The sequence below is a fragment of the Fukomys damarensis genome, unplaced genomic scaffold (genome assembly GCF_012274545.1).
Source record: "Fukomys damarensis isolate Sample0158 unplaced genomic scaffold, DMR_v1.0_HiC HiC_scaffold_20, whole genome shotgun sequence".
NCBI classification, from domain to species: Eukaryota; Metazoa; Chordata; class Mammalia; order Rodentia; family Bathyergidae; genus Fukomys; species Fukomys damarensis.
The window spans coordinates 12,681,459-12,700,292 of NW_022900932.1; the positions used below are offsets into that span (position 1 = coordinate 12,681,459).

General features: G+C 49.2%; 1 long non-coding RNA gene across 1 annotated transcript; it reads right to left on the bottom strand.

Annotated features, from left to right (window-relative positions):
- Positions 1–12,637: 12,637 nt before the first annotated feature.
- On the bottom strand, positions 12,638–14,985 carry LOC104857710. Its single transcript, XR_778930.1, has 3 exons — positions 14,957–14,985; positions 13,548–13,592; positions 12,638–12,694 (listed from the first exon to the last, which is right to left on the bottom strand). It is a non-coding gene; the product is annotated as an uncharacterized LOC104857710 (long non-coding RNA).
- Positions 14,986–18,834: the final 3,849 nt, after the last annotated feature.

Genomic DNA, 18,834 nt, shown 5'->3' on the forward strand with positions numbered 1-18,834 from the left:
CGACAGGGAGCCAGGTGCAGGGGTCAGAACAGACGCAGTTTCTATTTAAGGAAGCCAAGTTCCAAGGCTCTCACCAGCAAGCATCTCAACTGGCGACCTGTGCAGCACAGACCCTGCGTGTCCATGGAACTGTTCCAGGGCTTTTCCTTCCTCTTAGGTCTAAAGACTCCTGAAGAGGACCCGTTTTGACTCTCACCCCAAACCTTGACTTCCAGAGTCACGACATCCACACTGGAAGAGATCTTGAGACTGTCTGGTTCCACATCCCTTGGTTTTGTAGCTACAATACACCAGAGGCACAATTGTTCAGGTTGCAAGAGCACTAGGGACGGGGCCTGTCAGGCAGAACGTGGCTGACAGAAAAGCCTGCCTTCCTCCAGCAAGTGTGGTGTGTCATGCTGGGGATTAAGCTCAGTGGTTCTACCACCCGCCTGGAAAGCGCAAGGATCTGAGTTACATCCCTAGTTCCAAACAAAAAAATGTCGCGTGTCACAAAACCAGTGACCCCTCCACTCCAAGCTGGGCCTGCTTTAAGGCCCCTCCTCCTCCAAGGCAGGAGACGGTGCTGGCCATGCGCTTTTTCAATTTTTATTTCTATTAGAGCATGTTAGCAGTACGTAATCATTACATTAATTGTGGGGAGTTGGTACGTGTACATCACACATCTTAGCTCTATTTTCCCTTCTTTTCCCCTCCCTCCCAGCAAATGAATGGGGGCTGCACAACCTCTGCTCCTGGCCTCAGTGCCTGGCCCCTACCTCTTCCTTCTCCCCAGTAAATGCAATGCTTCCATCCAAGGCTCTTGGCCATGATGGGAGGGGAGCCACACACAACCAGATCCCTGGCCGCACACCCACTCCAAGTCTCTGCAGGAGCTGGCTCTAGGAGACCACATGAGACACAGTGGCTCTGGAGTTCCAAGACATGAATCTCAGCAAGGAAGCAATGATTCACAGTGCTCAACACTTCTTACAACTTTTTATTATGGAGAAACAATAGCACAATAAAACAATAGTACAATAAATCATCATACCTCAGCTTCAAAAACTATTACCCCAGGCCCAGAGATTTAGCTCAGCGGTTCGGTGGCCTGCCTTGCAAGCACAAGGACCTGAGTTCAACATCTGGTACCAAAAAAAAAAAAAAAAACTATTACCCCAAAAGCAATCTGATGAATCTAGGGTCCCCCTAACACTCCCTGTATTATTCTGGAGAAAACCCTACACAGTATATATCATTCCACCTATAACTTTTAATCTCCCTAAATAATACAAACTTATCAAACCCCCACCACCACCAAGAGGAACTCTAGTTAACATCAGGCTTCTATGCCAGTCGAGGACTCAGGCGCTGGTTCACCAGGGAGCAGCAGGAGCCTGGAATGAATGCAAGGTACCTTCCATATAAGTGACCCCGAAAACCAGCCACCCCAGAACTTCTCCAGTCCCTGGACCAGTGAGCTCTCATCAAGTGCCAATGTCCCCCGCTATCTGCGTCTGTCATTTTCCAGGGCAGTGGTCAAACACACAAGCCATCAGCCCTGTGTACCATGATTACCCCAGCACCTGGCTTAACGTACATCCATAAATACAGCTTGAGTTGGGAATTCACGAAGGTGGGGGCCAGGCGTCTGCTTGCCGATTGATTGGCAGCTGAGCAAGTGTGGCTCAGCCTCCATTTTCTCCTGTAGAACTTCTGCCTTCACTCACTCCTCAGCGGAAGTAAGGACTGCATGCTTGGCCTGCACACGCAGAGCAAAAGCAGGACAATACACACATTCGGGGCTCCTGGCAAGGACGAGAAGCTGCCAATATTCGTGTCTGCATACTGGCCATCTGCGGGGCAGGACCCATCCTGGGGTGTGACACAGGTGAGGCTCCAAGTCTGTTCACTTCGCTTTTGAGCTTCCACCATCCACGCCTCCAAAACCTAACCCGGACCCTCATCCAGCGGGGGCACCAAGCAATCATAGGCAACAGGAGGTACAGCTCAGCACTGCCTGAATCGAGTCCTTGGACCCCAAAGTAGCACCGTCCACACTGTGAAGCTGGCAGGTACACAGCTCAAAAGCAATCAGTCGTCCAAACAGTTTAGAAAATGCTGGTTGCTACATATGGTTGGGTAATACAACAAACACTCCCCTCCAGGAAACTGCCAATTCAAAACAGCATGGTGAAAGCCCTGGGAGGCCCTGTAACAAAGAAAGCGGCTTAACTCTATCCTCAAACCTCCCGATGTATTACGTCCTAATCACAGCCACCATTGACCAAATAGGCATTATGTGCCAGGCAGGCTTTAAGGACTTTGCGTGGAATTTAACGTTACAACAACCCTTTGAGACGAGTACTAAAATGAACATTCTGCCAAAAGAGCTGCAGGAGGAGGCACAGGGAGAGACAAGCTGTCGACAGTGGAGCCAGGACTTGATCGCAGAGCCCAGGAATCCCCCGCTACCCACACTTCCTCACGGAGCCCACTGGCCCTGGGAATGGTATCTCAAGAGCCCAGCTGTAGACACCAGTGGGACGCGATGGTGTGGAGCTAGGAATCAGGACGTACAAACTGGTCTCTGTGTCCACTGTCATGGCGGGCCCATACTTCCTTCGAAAGGCAATGTGGGAAAAAGAACGTGGATTCTAAAGCAACACCATCCAAGCTCTGCCCCTCCTAGCTGGGTGATCTTGGGCTGGTTATTTAACCTTCATGAGCTTCAATTTCTCCTATCTATAACATGGGAATGGTAAGAATTTAATACCAAGCTTGTTCTCATTATATCAATTAATCTCTCATTGTATCGGTTTCCCTAATATAAAACAGCGAATAAGATTAGGGGGTCCCACTAGGTGGGTGTTTGCTAATATCCAGGATGAGAAACGTGGGGGATTGAAGGCCGGGTGAAGGGTTGAGGAGGAACACTACGGGAGAAGGGTAGGGACAAGTTGAAGCAGAGTGGACAGAACACAGGGTGCCCAGCCTGTGAAGAGGGAAGAGGGCTGTGCAGCACAGGAAGAGGGCTGTGCCTGCCCCTCCTCTGTACTTTCTGGCCACCATGAGGTGAGCAGTTTTGTTCCACCACAACCACCACACCATGATGTGCTGCCTTTCCACAGGCCCTAAGCAACAAGGCCAACTGACCATGGGCTAAGGCCCTCTGAGACTGCGAGCCAAAATTAACCCTTTCTCTCCCTCAGTTGATTAGCTCAGGTATTTTGTTATAGTAGCGGAAAGCTGCAGGCAGAGCACACTGGTCTTAGCTATGCTGAATTTTCAACCACGTGATGGAGAAAGCACCAACAGGAAACTGGTGATGTTTTCTTTGCATCCCCCCCATTGTCTGGGCATCTGCCACAAACTCCAGGAGTAGGGGCGCAGCAGGAGCAAGAGCTGATGGGGAGCTCCCTGAAAGGTTCCTTGGAGAAGCCACACAAGGGCAGCCGCCGAAGCAGGGCCCGCGCCTACACTAGGCTCTGACCCTATCCTCAGAACTTCCACTCCACCCCGGCACACAGAACCACCTGCCCTTCCCAGCCAGGTCCCTAGGGCTGAGAGGGCAGTGAGGGAGTTTCCACGGCTGGATGCTAGGATCCCATGGGCACAAAGTGATCCCTCTCACCCTCCTCTGGCAGAGTTCTTGTCAGCCTCAGCCGGGGGATACAGCCCTGCCCACACCAAACGGGCACTCAGAGCCCACACACAGTCAGATGCCGATCCCAAGACAGGGTTTCCGCTGCTGGGCGTGGTGGCCCACGCCTGTAATCCCAGCACTCGGGAGGCTGAGGCAGGAGGATCGCTGTGAGTTTGAGACCAACCTGGGCTACATAGTGAGTTCCAGGTCAGTCTCAACTACATAGTGAGACCCTGTCTCAAAAAACAAAAAAAAAACAAACCCAAGACAGGGTTTCCAAGGACAGGAAAGTGGTTAATAGGGAAAGAGTGTCAACGTGGACACGGTGTCATTACCTGGCTCCGCTCCACACAGACCAGAATGTGGCCTCCATGTCACGGAGGCTCAGCTCATGCTCTCTGTAGACATCAAGGTTCTGTGGCAGACACAGTGACAGTGACAGAGAAGACCCGCAACATATCCTAACTTCGTGGGGTGGTCAGTATCTGCTAGAGATGGGACATCTGTATCCTCCAAAATGTACCTGTTGACTTTCTAAGCCCAGGTGTGCTGGTGTCAGGAGCTGAGGCCTTGGGGACGTGACTAGGTCAGGAGAGAGGAGCACTCATGACAGGATGGAAGCCCGTAAACAGGGGACCCCAGAGAAGTCACCCCGTGAACCCACAGTGAGAAGGTGCCACCTATGAGCCTGAGCGCCGTTCCTCAGCAGACAGTGCGCCTGATGGCACTGGTCTTGGACTTCAGCCTCTAGCACGGTGAGCAGTATGACCTGTTCTCTAATCCGCCCAGTTTATGGTGCTCGTTAGAGCAGCCCCCGTGGACTGAGAGCCTGAAAAAACGTGCACTCTACATACCCCGCCCCCAGGGAAACTGTGGGCTGTGTCTTTGAGCACAGCGCAGGCCACAGGAAGAGACAGGTCTACGTTTTATGTCACCACTTCCGCACGGGGACAGCTGCTCACTGGTACAGAGGAGACAATCTCTCCCAGGAACACAGCCGATGAGACAGCCAACCATGGCCGTGGCTGGTGGAGATCAAGAGCAAGTCCCAGGGAGACCACCCAGGCTCTCCCAGGCCACCCTGGCAGAGGATGCCCCACACCCCAGCCCTGCGGCAGTAGTAACCACTTGCCTGAAGTGGGGCCCTTCAAATAGTTCCCAGTGGAAGGGACCCTGGAGACTCCTGCCTCGAGCCCCTCCCTCACTGAGCTGGGGACTTGGAAGCTGGGGAGCTGCTTCCCGGCCACATAGGCTAAACAGCAGCAACACTGACTCCCAATGCCTGAGCTCAGATCCTCTGCAGGTTGTTCTACCACCCCGATGACTCTCTCCCACATTCTACACTAGCTCCCCGTCCCTGCACAGCCCAGGATCCCCCAACAAGAGCCACAAAGGTCATGGAGTCATAAGAGACTCCTCAGTTCTGCTGCACGAATTCTGCCCACACCCCACACAGCTCTGATCCTATCTTCTAACACTGCTGCTGGACCACCCAGGGATGCACTCCGATTCCATCTCTCCCACATGTTAGCTATGTGACCTCAGGCCTATCACCTGACCTCTTTGACCCTTTCTCCATCCTTATAAAACGGGGCAAGGGAGGAGGTTGTGAGGATTCAAGCATTAATATTCATATGTAAAGCTACCATCATGTTGCATATGGTAGGTGGTATATAATAACTTTTTTTTTAAAGGATGTAGATTACTTATAATCCTCCTATCTTGGCCTCCCAAGTAGCTAGGATTACAGGTATGTGCTACTGAGCTCAGCTCCTGCATGATAATAATTTTAACTTGCTCCCTAAGCAGCCTGAGAGACAATGTCTGGGCCCAACCTGCCACCCACAGTGTGACCCTCTCTGAACCTCCATGCTCTCCACAAAGCTATGACTTGCCCCACTTAGCCTAAAGTACCGCAAGGACTGAATGCATAAGGATTAGAACAAGCTTCGTAAAGTTGGGGACAGTTACCTTCATCTGACCAAAGCAGCTAGAAGAGGACAGACTGACACTGGGGAGGAAAAAAACAAAGATCCCAGGCACAAAGCAAACTTGCATATGTGCCCACCTCCAGGTGAGCAGGTCACAAGTGAGGAGCGTGAGTCACTAGCAAGGCTTGGGGACAGTGTCAGTCAGAGGAAGGGTGGAGGGAGGGAGGCCTTTGCAAAGGCTGAGGCTAAAGTTCCTTCAAAAATGTCCCAGACAGTCCCCACCCTGGTGCCCCTGAGAAAGTCACCTTAAGTGACCAGCCACAAAGACTGGATCCCAACCGAGATTATCTGGGTGAACACAATCAAATCACAGGGGTCTTTAAAAGTGGAGATGAAAGCAAACAATGCAGGCCAGTCTGAGCACCAGAGCGTGCCTGCCACTTGTGGAAGAAGGGACCACAGCCCAGGGGAGCAAAGGCCGCTGCAGGCTGGAAAAGGTGAGGACAGACAGAACGCCCACCAACACCGCGACACCCACAAGGCCAGACTCTGAGATGAAACGGTAAGATAAGAGTCATGTGGTCGAACGGGCAGCTACAGTGGGAACAGCATGGTGGTTCCTCAAAATAGTCCATACAGAACCACCCTGCCACCAGCAAGCCCACTCCAAGGTCACAGCTAGGAACAAGAGCAGGGCCTCGGACAGGAGAGGGCACATCCTCATTCCCGAAAGTCCAAGTCTAGCGAAGATTGAACAGGTAAAGAAAGTGTGTATTCATCCAGTGGGTTTTACTCACCTCAAAGAGGAAGGAAAATTCTGACATATGGAACAGCACAGAAACACATGGAACCACAAGAATGAAACATGTGAAATAAGCCAGCCACCAAAGGATGGCTCTAATATGATTTCACTGAAATGAGGAATCTGGGGTCGGAAAGGTATCTAGAGACGGAGAGAACGTAGTTGCCAGAGGTGGGGGTTCATGTGAAAAGGGTACTGTGAGTCAGTTTGGGAAAAAGAAAAAATTCTGATCAGGATGGGAGGATGGCTGCGCAACGGTGTTCATACGCTTCACACACTGAACTATCCTAGTAACAGTTAAAATGGTTAACATTTACGGGATATATAGTTTGCCACAAAAATGCTGCATGGTTTTGAGGCACGGGTTTGTAATAATCCGCTATGGCAGGAACAAAAAGTCAACAGAGCACCACACATTTCTCCTCTCCTCCCTCCAGCTCCTTCCCCGGTGTTCTCCTGAGAAGCCTTGGCACAGAGGTCTGAGAACCCGTGCACTAGGCTCAGCCTTAGACAAGGGAAGCATTTGATCACCACAACCACAAAAGAGCCCTTCCGACAACAATGCAAGACAGACCCAGTGGCCACCTCCTCCCTACTTCGGGGAGTCAGCACAGGTGCCTGTTTGTATTACAGGTCAACAACAGAGTCACCACGGTCACCGTGAGTCACTGAGGTGAGACTCTGGCTCCAGGATGGGTTCTGTGTGGCAGACAAGGCACACCCAGCCAGCAATGCAAATGCTCTGTCTGCAGCAGGAAAAGGGAAGGCGGCCCCATCTGCACTAGCAGGGCAGTGCCACTGATGGGTGGTCATTCATACAACCAGGATGCTGGAGGAGGCCCTGAGAGGTGACTCAGCTCATTCCCACCCTCCCACCTCCTCTCTCCATTTGCAAATGGGGAAACTGACACCCAGGGAGGGGGACACAGAGCTTCCAGCCCCTACAACAAAAGCAACAGAAGCACCTCATCCACAGGGCGGGAAGAAGTGGACCTCAGATTGCCTTCTCCAGGTGTTTCTTCTGGTTCCTCTTATCAGGGGCCACCTGGAGGCTGGGGCATAAGGTGCGCAGTGCAGGAGGATGAGAGCTTCCAGAGTGACCCTTCTGAGCGTAGAGAGGCTATAAAATCCCAAGTCCCCACCTACCCACCCACCCAGGCCAGTGCCCTCGGCTGCCTAAGAGCTCTGCGACCTCCCTCACGTAAACAAACAGTGAAGGATCCAATATCTGCGCAGTCTCAGATCACCCAGGGAGAGATGAACACGGAAAAGAGGAGGAAAGAGAAGAACTCAAGCTGATGAGAAGCAGAGGACAAAAGCATAATAATATCCTCAGGGTGTAAGAAAATACTGTATCTATACAGCAAAAAGAAGATGCTACAAAGAGGGGAATGATCACAGAACAGGAAAGGGTATTCAGGAATTGAAAACAAGAGGGCTAAAGTTAAAACTGCAACCCCAAAAAGCGCAGATGATTGAGTCAGGACAAAGAATAACAAAACAAAACAACAAGACCCCAAGGATCAAAGAAAAAAACAAACAAACAAAAGGAAAGATGTAAGAGTTTCAATATCTGACTAAAAGGAATCTCAGGAAACTACAAAACAAAACAAAATAGGAAAAACACAGACAAGAAAATTACCAGTTACTATATAAGAACACTGCCTGACACTGAAATAAATGTCTATATTGAAAAGACCATGCCATGGCAGCCCAATGATTAAAAACACAGAGTGTCAGCAAAGCCTATTGCTGTGAAGCAGCAAGGAAAAAACGCTGGTGCTTTCCAGAAAAAAATGGGAACCGAGGTCCTCTCTGGGGAACTGAAATGACCCTGGACTCCTCAACACCCACACTGAACAGCGCAAGACAATGGACCCAGGTCCTCAAAATTCTGAATGGACCCAGCTAACTTGCGGGGAAGAGATTTTTCAAAAGACCCAAAACAAAATCCCCACCTCTCATGCAGTTTTGCTTAGGAACTTCTGAAGGACTCCAGCAAGGTGAGGAAGTAAGTAAAGAAATGAATACATGGAACCCAGAGAGGGAAAACTCCACAGCCGGCCGGTGTCCTGGGGAGCTGTGTCCCGTCTGGAGCAACAGACATGCTACAGCAAACCACAGGGGCAGTGGGTGTTGTACCCCAAATGTGTAATCCGGATGAATTACTTGGCACCATACTGAACGATATACTTTATGGTTCCAATAACGCCAGCATTAAATATTGATATATGTATTAATTCCTTATCTAACCAAGCAGGAAGTCCGCACGTAATGTCTAAATTGATAAATTAAGAAATAGTAACATAAACTATTATTTAAACATACAGAGCTACTTAAAACAGAGATTTAAGCTGGGCATGGTGGCGCACACCTGTAATCTCAGCACTCGGGAGGCTGAGGCAGGAGGATTGCTGTGAGTTCCAGACCAGCCTGGGCTACATAGTGAGTTCCAGGTCAGTCTCAAGTACATAGAGACCCTGTCTCAAAAAACCAAAAAAAAAAAGATAAAAACACAGATTTAGAGAAAGGGGAAGAGTGTGTCGGGATGGCTGGTCTCATTACAGCCTTTCCGATCAATGTATTTGTCTTTTCTCATTTTTAAATTATGAAGTATTTTATAATTATAGCAATACATAAATAACAATACACATAAAAGTTAAACTAAGACCTGTCATGTAGAGGTACAAGATCCCAATGATGAATGTAACTGTACTGTATCCCTAAAATGTACCAATAAACTCAATGAGAGAAAAATAAATAAAATAAAAGTAAAAAAGCACAATAATGAGAACTGCACTGCTTGAAATCTAATTTAAAGAACAGGCTATTGTCGGTACAAGTGAACTATAGCATTCAACTAGTTTGCAAAACACAGCCAGGTGTGGTGGTGCACACCTGTAATCCCAGCACTCAGGACGCCTGAAACAGGAGAGTTGAAAGTATGGGTTACAGTGAGTTCAAGGCCAGCCTGGACTATGCAGTGAGACCACGTCTCCAAAAAAAAAAGAAAGAAAGAAAAGAAAAACTAAACTTTTTAAAGGCAAAAGTTAAAACGTCTTTTGCTTCAGTGTTGCTTTCTCCCAGCCAGTGCTCTATTTGAATTTTTTGTTTTTTGTTTTGTTTTGTCAGCATCTATAGCAGTGCATCCAAGTTTTGTGAAGCATGAAACTTACAGAACTTAGGGGTCCCCTTTAAGGTAATGTCTGTAACATCACACTTTTTGCAAATGTTCAAACCACTCACTGCAAGGGCCCCTCCTTGAGCGTGGTTAGAGCCTGGGCAAGGCAGGCTGGTGCTCAGCTGCCACTGGCTTCACAGTGACTCCACCTGGGCTCAGAGAGGTCCCATGGCTGGGCGAGAGGCCCGGAGAGGCGGGAGAACACAGAGTCCTGGCCCGAAGCAGGCTCACCGCAGCAGCAGGGGAGGTAAACACTGTAGCACACTTCCAGGAACACGCGCCCACCAGGACACACAGCCATCCCAGCGGGAGAGTTGAAACCTCCTGGGGATGCAGGAAATGCAGGCTCTGCGACTGCGACTGCGACTGCGCCTGCGCGGTGTGGGGTAGGACGAGGATGAGGACGAGGACGAGGATGAGGACTCACCAGCTTCCCTCAGTGTGGCCGGGCTGACCCGGGCTCTCCACCACATCTACTGGAGCTGTCTCGGAGCCACGAGGAGGACTTGTAGCTTACATCACGCATGCCTGGCCTGGAGGAGACCTCCACAGCCAGCATGCCATTCTCCCAAACAGGATACAATCTACAGGCACCAGAAGTCCAGCGATTATCTGCACGCTTGCATGGGCTATCCGTGGACCCTCTGTTATAAATATTTCTTTTTAATTCCTACAAACCCCTTTTCAGTTCCTGTATGTCTAATTCCTTGCCCTGTTAGCTGCTAATATCTCCCTCACGATGTTGGCCCATCCACCCATGGGTGAAATCTCTCCCTGCTAGCTGCTGATATCCATCTCTGGTTGCCAGCCCATCCACTCATAGATTTAACAGATTTGGCTTTTCCCAGCTAGCTGCTAAAATCTATCCCCGATTTTAGTCTCTGTTCACTGGAATAAACTTTTCTTTTTCCTCACAAAGCCCTGTCTCTGAGGAAGTGATTTCATGTGCATCATTTATAACAGTTTACCCTCTTTGGAAGAAGGGGAAAGCCTGCAAGAGACTCTTGAATTATGCTGGGCATTGTAGTACAGGCTTGTAATCTCAGCACAGTGGGAGGCTGAGGCAGGATGATTAAAAGTTTGAGCTCAGCTTGGGCAATTTAGTAACATCCTTTCTCAAAATAAAAAAAAAAAAAGCTAGGGATGTAGCTTGGTGCAAAGCCCTGGGTTTATTCCCCAAGTACCACAGGAGGCTCTCTGGTTAGGAGATGATAAGCCACCTTACCTCCATAAAATGATATTCACAGCCCTTCTCTCAAAATGGCAGAGGGGGCGAGGGTGGAGGATGTGACCAGCATCACCGGCAGCAGGAAGGCCCTGGTCCTATCACCCTGTCCTCAGGGACAGGTCACCGCCTGGGAATCTCAGCCCTCAGGTCCAGATGACTTGAGAGCATGCATCCCCTCCAGGGCCACCTGGCTGAGGCCTCCTGTTCCACCTAGCAGCCTCTGAAGCCCCTCCTTACAACATATCCTAGCAAAGACAAAAGCAGCCATGCACACTGGAAGCTGAAAGAAATCTCCAGAGAACCCACAGGTCAAATGGCCAGGGGGGCGTCTCTGTCAGGTCCTGGGGATGGCTGGCTTCTGTGGTAGGCATCTCAAGCCATGCCTACCTACCCTGGGCTAAGAGTTACACTGGGCCATTAAGGAATAGTAGGAAGAGGGGGCTTCCCAGGTCTGTGTGTGATGAAAAGAATCATGGGAAATACACGCCTTCACTTGGCCAAAGCCCGCGATTTCCTCCTTTAGACTCATCCTCAAAGGCCCCACTGGCTGTCTATCTCCCTGAGGCCACATGGAGCCCCCTCCTTCAGGAAGCCCACCGTCATCTTCCCACCCACAACAGCTCCCCCACTCTAAAGTGCTCTGTGTCCTCCAGTGTTCTAACCATGTTCCTCTTTCTCTAGTCCTTGAGACCTCATGATACATCACCCCTGTAGCCTTCATAACTATCCTATTGACACATATTTTCACCTTACTTTATAACAAGGGAACCAAGGCTCAGAGGTTACATCCTACAAGGGCTACAGTCAGGACACTAGACCCCAGACTTCCCAGGAGGACTGAAATCAGTGCACAGGGCTGGCACCATGAGGTCCTCAACAGCCACTGAGACCGCCAGGAACACCAGGGCACCCTGACTCATCTCTCCACACCCTGGGTGGCACCTGTCCCGGAAGCCCCGGGCTGTACAAAGGCTCCAGGAATTCTGGGGGCAGGAAGGACACATCCAGGACATTCCCCTCTCTCCCTCCCACCCCAGGGTGGGCCGTCAAGTGACATGCAAGGGTGTATGACATCCCCAACTCTGCCCTTGTATGGCACTGCCTCGCCTCTGAAGTGTGGCTCACAGATGCCATTTAGTCACTGATGTAGGGCAGAGAGCCCCTGGGCAGCAGTTCACCAACCCTGACCAGATTTGCCAGGCACTACCCAAGAGCCAACAGAAGTGCTGTCAAGCATTCAAGTCCCCACCTACTCGCCGGGAATTAAAAATAGTGGAGCCCACGTCAATCATTAGCCAGGCTGTGCTGCAGACTCTGCCCTGCCATGGCATCCTGAGGAGCTCTCCTGGCAAAAAAGGTCAGGAGAGGGGCCACGGGCACTGCCCATGGCTTCGCCCAGAGGCTCAGCCTGAGCATGCTGGTCCTGAAGGACACCTCTTAGAAAAAGAGTGTCCATCCCCAGTGCCCTGGTACACAAGGATCCTGAAACACTGCGCTGGAAGGAGCCTTCATGGGATTATCTGGATCTGCTGGCTTATTTTACTGCAAGTGGGGCAGGGTGGCTGGAGATAGGACAAGGCCCAGGGCAGTGTCTCTTGACTCGGATATATTATGGCCCAGCCAGGGTCCCCACCACTGAACACACGTCTGGGCTCCCCCAGGCTGGAAGCAGCCTCGGGGAACATAAAGGGTAACCTGGACAGTGAGGGCAGGACTGCAGCCTCCCAAACACTTTCCACAGAATCACACCATCGGCCACAGGGGCACCTGTGGGACATGTCCTCTGCAGCTCACCTCCATGACAGCTGACGACAGCAGCAGGAACTCTGGGTTGGCAGTCACTGCTCTTATGTCAGGGGTGCCAGGAGCCACCCAGCTCAGTAGGGCTCAAATGGCTCCTGCCCCCAAGTTCTCCTAGAAAAGTGCTCTATTTGGGGTTAAAGAAGGCAAGACATGAGGAGGTGGCACAACAAGATACTTCTGTCACAAAGCTGGGTTCTGAAAGGAGCACCTGATCCCATAGGGCTGAAAGATCTGGAGGCGGCTTGAGTGGAGAGCATGTGCCCACCAGACCCAGCTTCCAGGAACAGCCCAATGGCTCTCAGAAACAGCAAGGATGCAGCGGTCCTCCCAGCTTGTTCACCAGCCCCAGGCCAGAGCTCCCTGCAACAATGCCTCACTTCCCAAGCAGATGGGCCTGGCCAATAGTAAGACTCATACACACAGGAAAAGGCTCCAAGTAAGGAGAGCGGTGGGTGGTGTTCCAGAAACTTCCTGCTGTCACCCTCAACCATCTGCCCTCTCTTGCTTTAGCAACAGAACACTTGCTATCACTCGGCACATCGCTGTCCCATGTAAGGACCCTGCCAGCAGCTCAACTGGGCCCTGTCAGATTGAAAGTGTGCTGTCCTGGGCCATCAGGTGGTGAGGTGGCCCCAAGACTGACTGGTGGCATCTGCACAGCCTGGGCACTGGCTGGAAATGAAGATGCTCAGGGCCCCACAGACTTTCCAAATCTGGACCTTCAGGGGCGCGGCCCAGAAGCTAGCGAGCCTGCCTCTAGGTAAATGTAATCCACGCTCGTTCTGCAAAGCATAACACTAGAGAATGCCAGGAACATCATGACATGAGGAGCCCAGGGCCTGGATAGTCTCACGGAACAGATGTGTGAAACCTGGCTCTGATTTCTAAACAGAGAGAGAGAGAAGCTGTCCTAATTCACTAGCAAACCTGAATCCTAACACAGGCACCCGGGGAACGAGCAACAATGAGAAACTTACCCAAGACAGCAAAACTCAGGCGAGGAAAGAAACAGCCTCTAAGTGCTGCAAATAAAACCATGATTTCGAATCAAAACAAATCATGGGCAGAATGCACCAAATTAGTTTTGTTGCTGTTATCCCTGCCTCTGCCGTGCTCTCCTGCCACACCTAGCTATGTGCTAATACAAGACAATGGTTTAAAAAAGTTTTTTGAAAATAAAAATATTTAATACACAAACAATAAAATCAAAAGGTAATGAAAGTATTACATAGTGCAAGCACCAAAAATATAGAGGTAGTGGCTTAGCAGCATTTATAAAAACTATGCAACAACACACAACAATGTCTCTGTCCTCATTTAGTAAGCGGACCACTATTCCAAGTTTTTTGGTTTTTTTTTTGGTTTTTGGAGACAGGGTCTCACTATGTAGTGGAGACTGACCTGGAACTCACTATGTAGCCCAGACGGGTCTCAGTGATCCTCCTGTCTCAGCCTCCCTAGTGCTGGGATTACAGGCATGAGGCATAGACGGGTCTCAGTGATCCTCCTGTCTCAGCCTCCCGAGTGCTGGGATTACAGGCATGCACAACCACGCCCGGCTCCAAGTTATTTTAAATTGCCTTTTCTTTCCCATTTCAGGGAACTTCATTTGCTACTCCTGTTGACTGTGGCTCTCATCAGAAATATCTGGAAAACTGCGTGTTTTCTGTGTACTGGCAGTGCCCTTACTCAAGTATACACAGAAAGGATTTCTGTACATTCAGAACAGAGCAAGGCAGTTGTCTAACGGTTTAAAATCTTAAATGAGAAAGATTTAAAATGAAAGGTTAGGCAAGGACATACCAGGCAAATGAAAAGAAAAACCAGAGGTGGAAATATGAATATTAAAAGCATGTGGAGGGCTCTTTGATAAGCCTTCCTCAGCAGGCCCTGGGTATTTTCAAGCCAGTCTTTCCTAGCCACTTGCCTCTATCTGAAAATGCAGAAGAATGTGGAAGTTGACTCATTAACATCTCAAAGTCTAGCCAGGCTTAGGCCGCTCTAGTATGTTGAGACAGTTTAAGTAACTTGAAACACAAGCCCAGAAGGTGGGTATGGTGGCGCATGCCTACAATCCCAGCACTGGGGAAAGCTAAAGCAGAAGCATTGCAAGTTCAAGGCCAGCCTGGACTAGACAGCTATATCCCAAGACCCTGTCTCAAGAAAACAAAAACAAAAGCCCACATGCATAGAAAAAGGGTGAGACAGAGACGAAGCCTCCATAGCTGATATTTGGCTCCTGACCATGTTTCCGTACTTCTTGGTCATTTCCTTGCAAGTGCAGAGAGAGCCCATCTTGCTGCCCAAAATGCAGAAGGAAAAGCAGAAACAAGGAAAGTGCAAGGTAGAGCCACCCAAACCCCGGGACCCAAAGAAAGAGCCAGACCTGCAAAGAAAGAGAAGATTCTGCTGTTGTTTGGGGATGTTTTGCCCTCTGAAGGTTCATCCGCTAGAACAGGCATTTTGCCCATTGTAAGGGCGCCAGATGTGGTGGGCGCTTCAAGAGGTGAGACCTAGTGGGAGGCTAACAGGTCATGGGTTTGGATTACTTCCTGTGAAAACTGGGTGTTACAAAGCAGCTCAGCCTTCTCTGCCCACTGTCTTTTGTACCTGTCACTCCTCCACTGTATTGTGACACAGCAAGAGGCCCTTACAGAAGCCAAGTGTGCTCCCTGAGCTCTAGAACTCTGAGCTGAATAAAACTCTTTTCTTTATACATCATCCAGCCCCAAGATGTTTGTTATAGCAACAGAAAACAGATTGAAAGGGGTTTGTAGGCCACATCCCTGGAATTTGCAATCCATTCCTCCTAAAAGCCTGGCTATCATGAGGACCCTGGGGACAGCCAAGGAGAGGGCATTATGTTTACCAGCAGAAAAGCAGGACCTGGTCACTAACTACTCCACTGGAAGTCAGTTTGAACAGACACTACAGAGGCCTGCTGGCTTCCTGCCCTCCTACTGATGAATACCTTAAATCTTGAGCCTTGCTGTTTTATAAGATATACTTATTTATTAATTTTAGGACTGTAAAGAAAAGGGATTCTCTTAGATCCTCGGCTATATATTTCCCCAAAACACAGAAAATAAAAGAATATAACATGTTCCCACCGGCTCGAACCAGCAGCGGTACAAGCATGCATGGCTGCCTCACTGAGCAGCAGCAGTAACGCCAGTAATACAAATGATCTAATCAGTTTTATGGCTCTGTTTACTAATACCACCAACAGTTCAAGCCGCCCAGCAGCAAGACAGCGTGAGCATGTGAAACCCAAAGACCAAAAGCATGAAACATGCAACAGATGATCTGATGTGGGAGTCTGATAAATCCAGAGACACCAACAGGAAAGTGGAAAACTCCTGCAGATACAAGCAGAGCTTGACTTAGAAAAAAAATGATAGCAAGAATTTTTTATAGACCTTTCAGAATTTGATGGATGGGTAAGTAAGGAAATCAAGGATAAATTCAAGTTAAAATATGTAACTGAAGTCTGTGCCCCAGAGAATACTACATATTTTCTTCTTTCAAATACATGAAGCATTTTCATAGTAATCATGTGGTTGGCCACAAAGAAAATGTAATTGTCTGATAAAATATTTTTGCAGATCACATCTATTAATCATAACCCATAAAACTAAAACTCAACAAGCAAATTTAATTATGTTCTCCGCAGTGTTATGTACTTGGAAATTCAGGATCCCACCTACTAAATAATCCTTGGATGGAAATTGATTTACAGCTGGGTGTGGTAGTGCACGCCCATAATCCCAGCACTTGGAAAGCTGAGACAGGAATATCATGAGTTCAGGGCCAGCCTGAGCTACAGGATCACAAAAAAACAAAACAAACAACAAAAACTGATTTACAGCAGAATGACTAGAGAGCAAAGGACAGGGAGGGCACTGTACAAAAGGGCACCAGCTAGTACTGCACTCAAAGCAAAGGGCTACATATTATATACTTCTTAAAGGACTAAAAATCAGTGAACCAAAGTAGATATTAAAGGGTGAGCAATAAAATAAATCAAAAGAAGGAATGAATAATAGGGAAGTTAATGACTAATAGGAAAAGAAAAAAGTAGAAAGGACAAAAAATAAATATAAGTACTGAAAATTCTAGTACATCCAGTTAGACTCTCATTCATAATGTCTAATAATTCCAAAAACTTAATAGCATAATAACATAAACTCTTCCCAAATAAATACTCAATAAGAGTCCAATCAGGGTTCTTCTAGCTGCTTATTCCAGCTTTAATTCAAATCAACAAAACGGCCGGGGATTTAGCTCAGTGGTTTTGCTGCCTGCCTCAAAACTGCAAGGCCCCAAGTTTGACCCCCAGTACCCCCCCAAAAAAGTGTTTATGTTCAAATCAATGAAAACAGTAAACGAGGGGCCAGGGATTTAGCTCAGTGGTTCCGCCGCCTGCCTTACAAGTCCAAGATCCCAAGTTCCATCCCTGGTACCAAAAAAAAAAAAAAAAAAAAAAAAAAATAGTATCTCTTCTCGTTACCTTTGCTACCTTGTGTATGCCAAGTTGTTTCTGCTCTGCTATTCCTGTTTGTCATCCCTGCCTTGGAGTTGGCTGACTATGGACTAAAACACACCCCTTCCCTTCTTAAAAACAAACAAACAAAATAGTAAATGATTTAAACCCCCAGCAGGGTGGAAAAAGGTATAATAAATTATGATGATTCCACACTAAGAACAAAAACCTGGAGTCACTTGCACCAACAGTATCCCAGAGTTACTGCCAGTGACAAAGAAGTCACAAACAGGCTTCAAGACTAGGTCCGCAGCATGAGTCTGTGAAAGGACCAAAGCTTCACAGGCACCTATATCTGCGTAGAGAGGGCACACCAGCCCCACCCCCAGACAAAAGGCAGCAGGAGCTAAGAACACACAAACACTCCCTGGGGACATCCTCCTGTCAAAGCCTCAAAATCCTGGTCCACTTGTCCCTCCTTTGTTCCAATCTGACATCTGTTCCCACTGTCCCACCATAATAGCTACTGCACATCCCTGACCACCACGGCAACAGTGCCACCTCTGGCCACCCTGTCCTACTGAAGCAGGTTGACTCTAGCTCCTGCAATGAATTAGCTTGGGCTCCTCTTTTTCCGTCTTCCTTATTTGTTCAACTTTCTTTACATCACCATGACAATGACTTCAAATATAAACACAACCTCAGCAAAACCCCTGTCCAAGCCAGACACCTCCTGAGCCCTGAACCCATGGACCTACTTGGGATCTCAAAGGCACCACAATTCTAAACTGAACTCATTACCTTCCCCACCTCCAAACCCAGGTTTCGGGACACCCACAGGGACAAGCCTGGGTGGAGAGGGTAGCCTCTCCTTTGGGCACCCAGCCCACAGCTAGGCCAACAGCGGACCCTAATGAGGAGTCCAACAGAAACAACCCTCATCACCTACTTCCTAAAAATATCTGTGACCTTTTTGGCAGACACAGCAGGCTCACATCTGCCACCACCAACCCCATCATACTGGCCACCTCTTTCCCCAGAGATGCCACGATGCAGGCTTAACATGCCACAAACTGCCTCACCCTCTGCCACGTTCCTCCTCTCTGCCCTTACCCCGACTGCCCTCACCTCTCCTCACTGTTCCCCAAATCAGCCTCCCCACTGCCCTGGGACTGGGGAGGCTGGCGACCCGTGACTTCCTTCTCAATCGTCCACCTACTTCTTTTCTTCTAAGGCGTGGGGCCTTCATGAGCACACACCCCTGGGAAACTAGACACTAAGAGATGGGGCAGAGCCAGGCTTTGCCCACCAGCTGAAACACCCCAACACCATGGTTCTTTGAGTAACACATCCACGATATATATAGCCTCACACTCGCCAGGCAAGCGCTCTACCACTGCGCCCCAGCTCCCACATGCCTCCTACAGACATCCTGAGGCAGCAAGTGGTTTGAGTAACACATCCACGATATACATATCCTCACACTCGCTAGGCAAGCGCTCTACCACTGCGCCCCAGCTCCCACATGCCTCCTACAGACATCCTGAGGCAGCAGTTTGTCATCAGAACACTGGGGCCAGGTGACTAAATGGCAAAGATCAGAACTCTGTGCCGGATTCCTAGTGCCCCCACCCATCCCTGCCTCACACCAGCCCAGGCAGAGCCAACTGTAATCACGTACGTCGTTAGGATCCTCAATCATGACATGTGACTGACTGTCAGACCTTCATTTCAGGAGTCTCAGGGTGAGGGTCAGCAGGGCTAATGTGGAATGGTTTCCG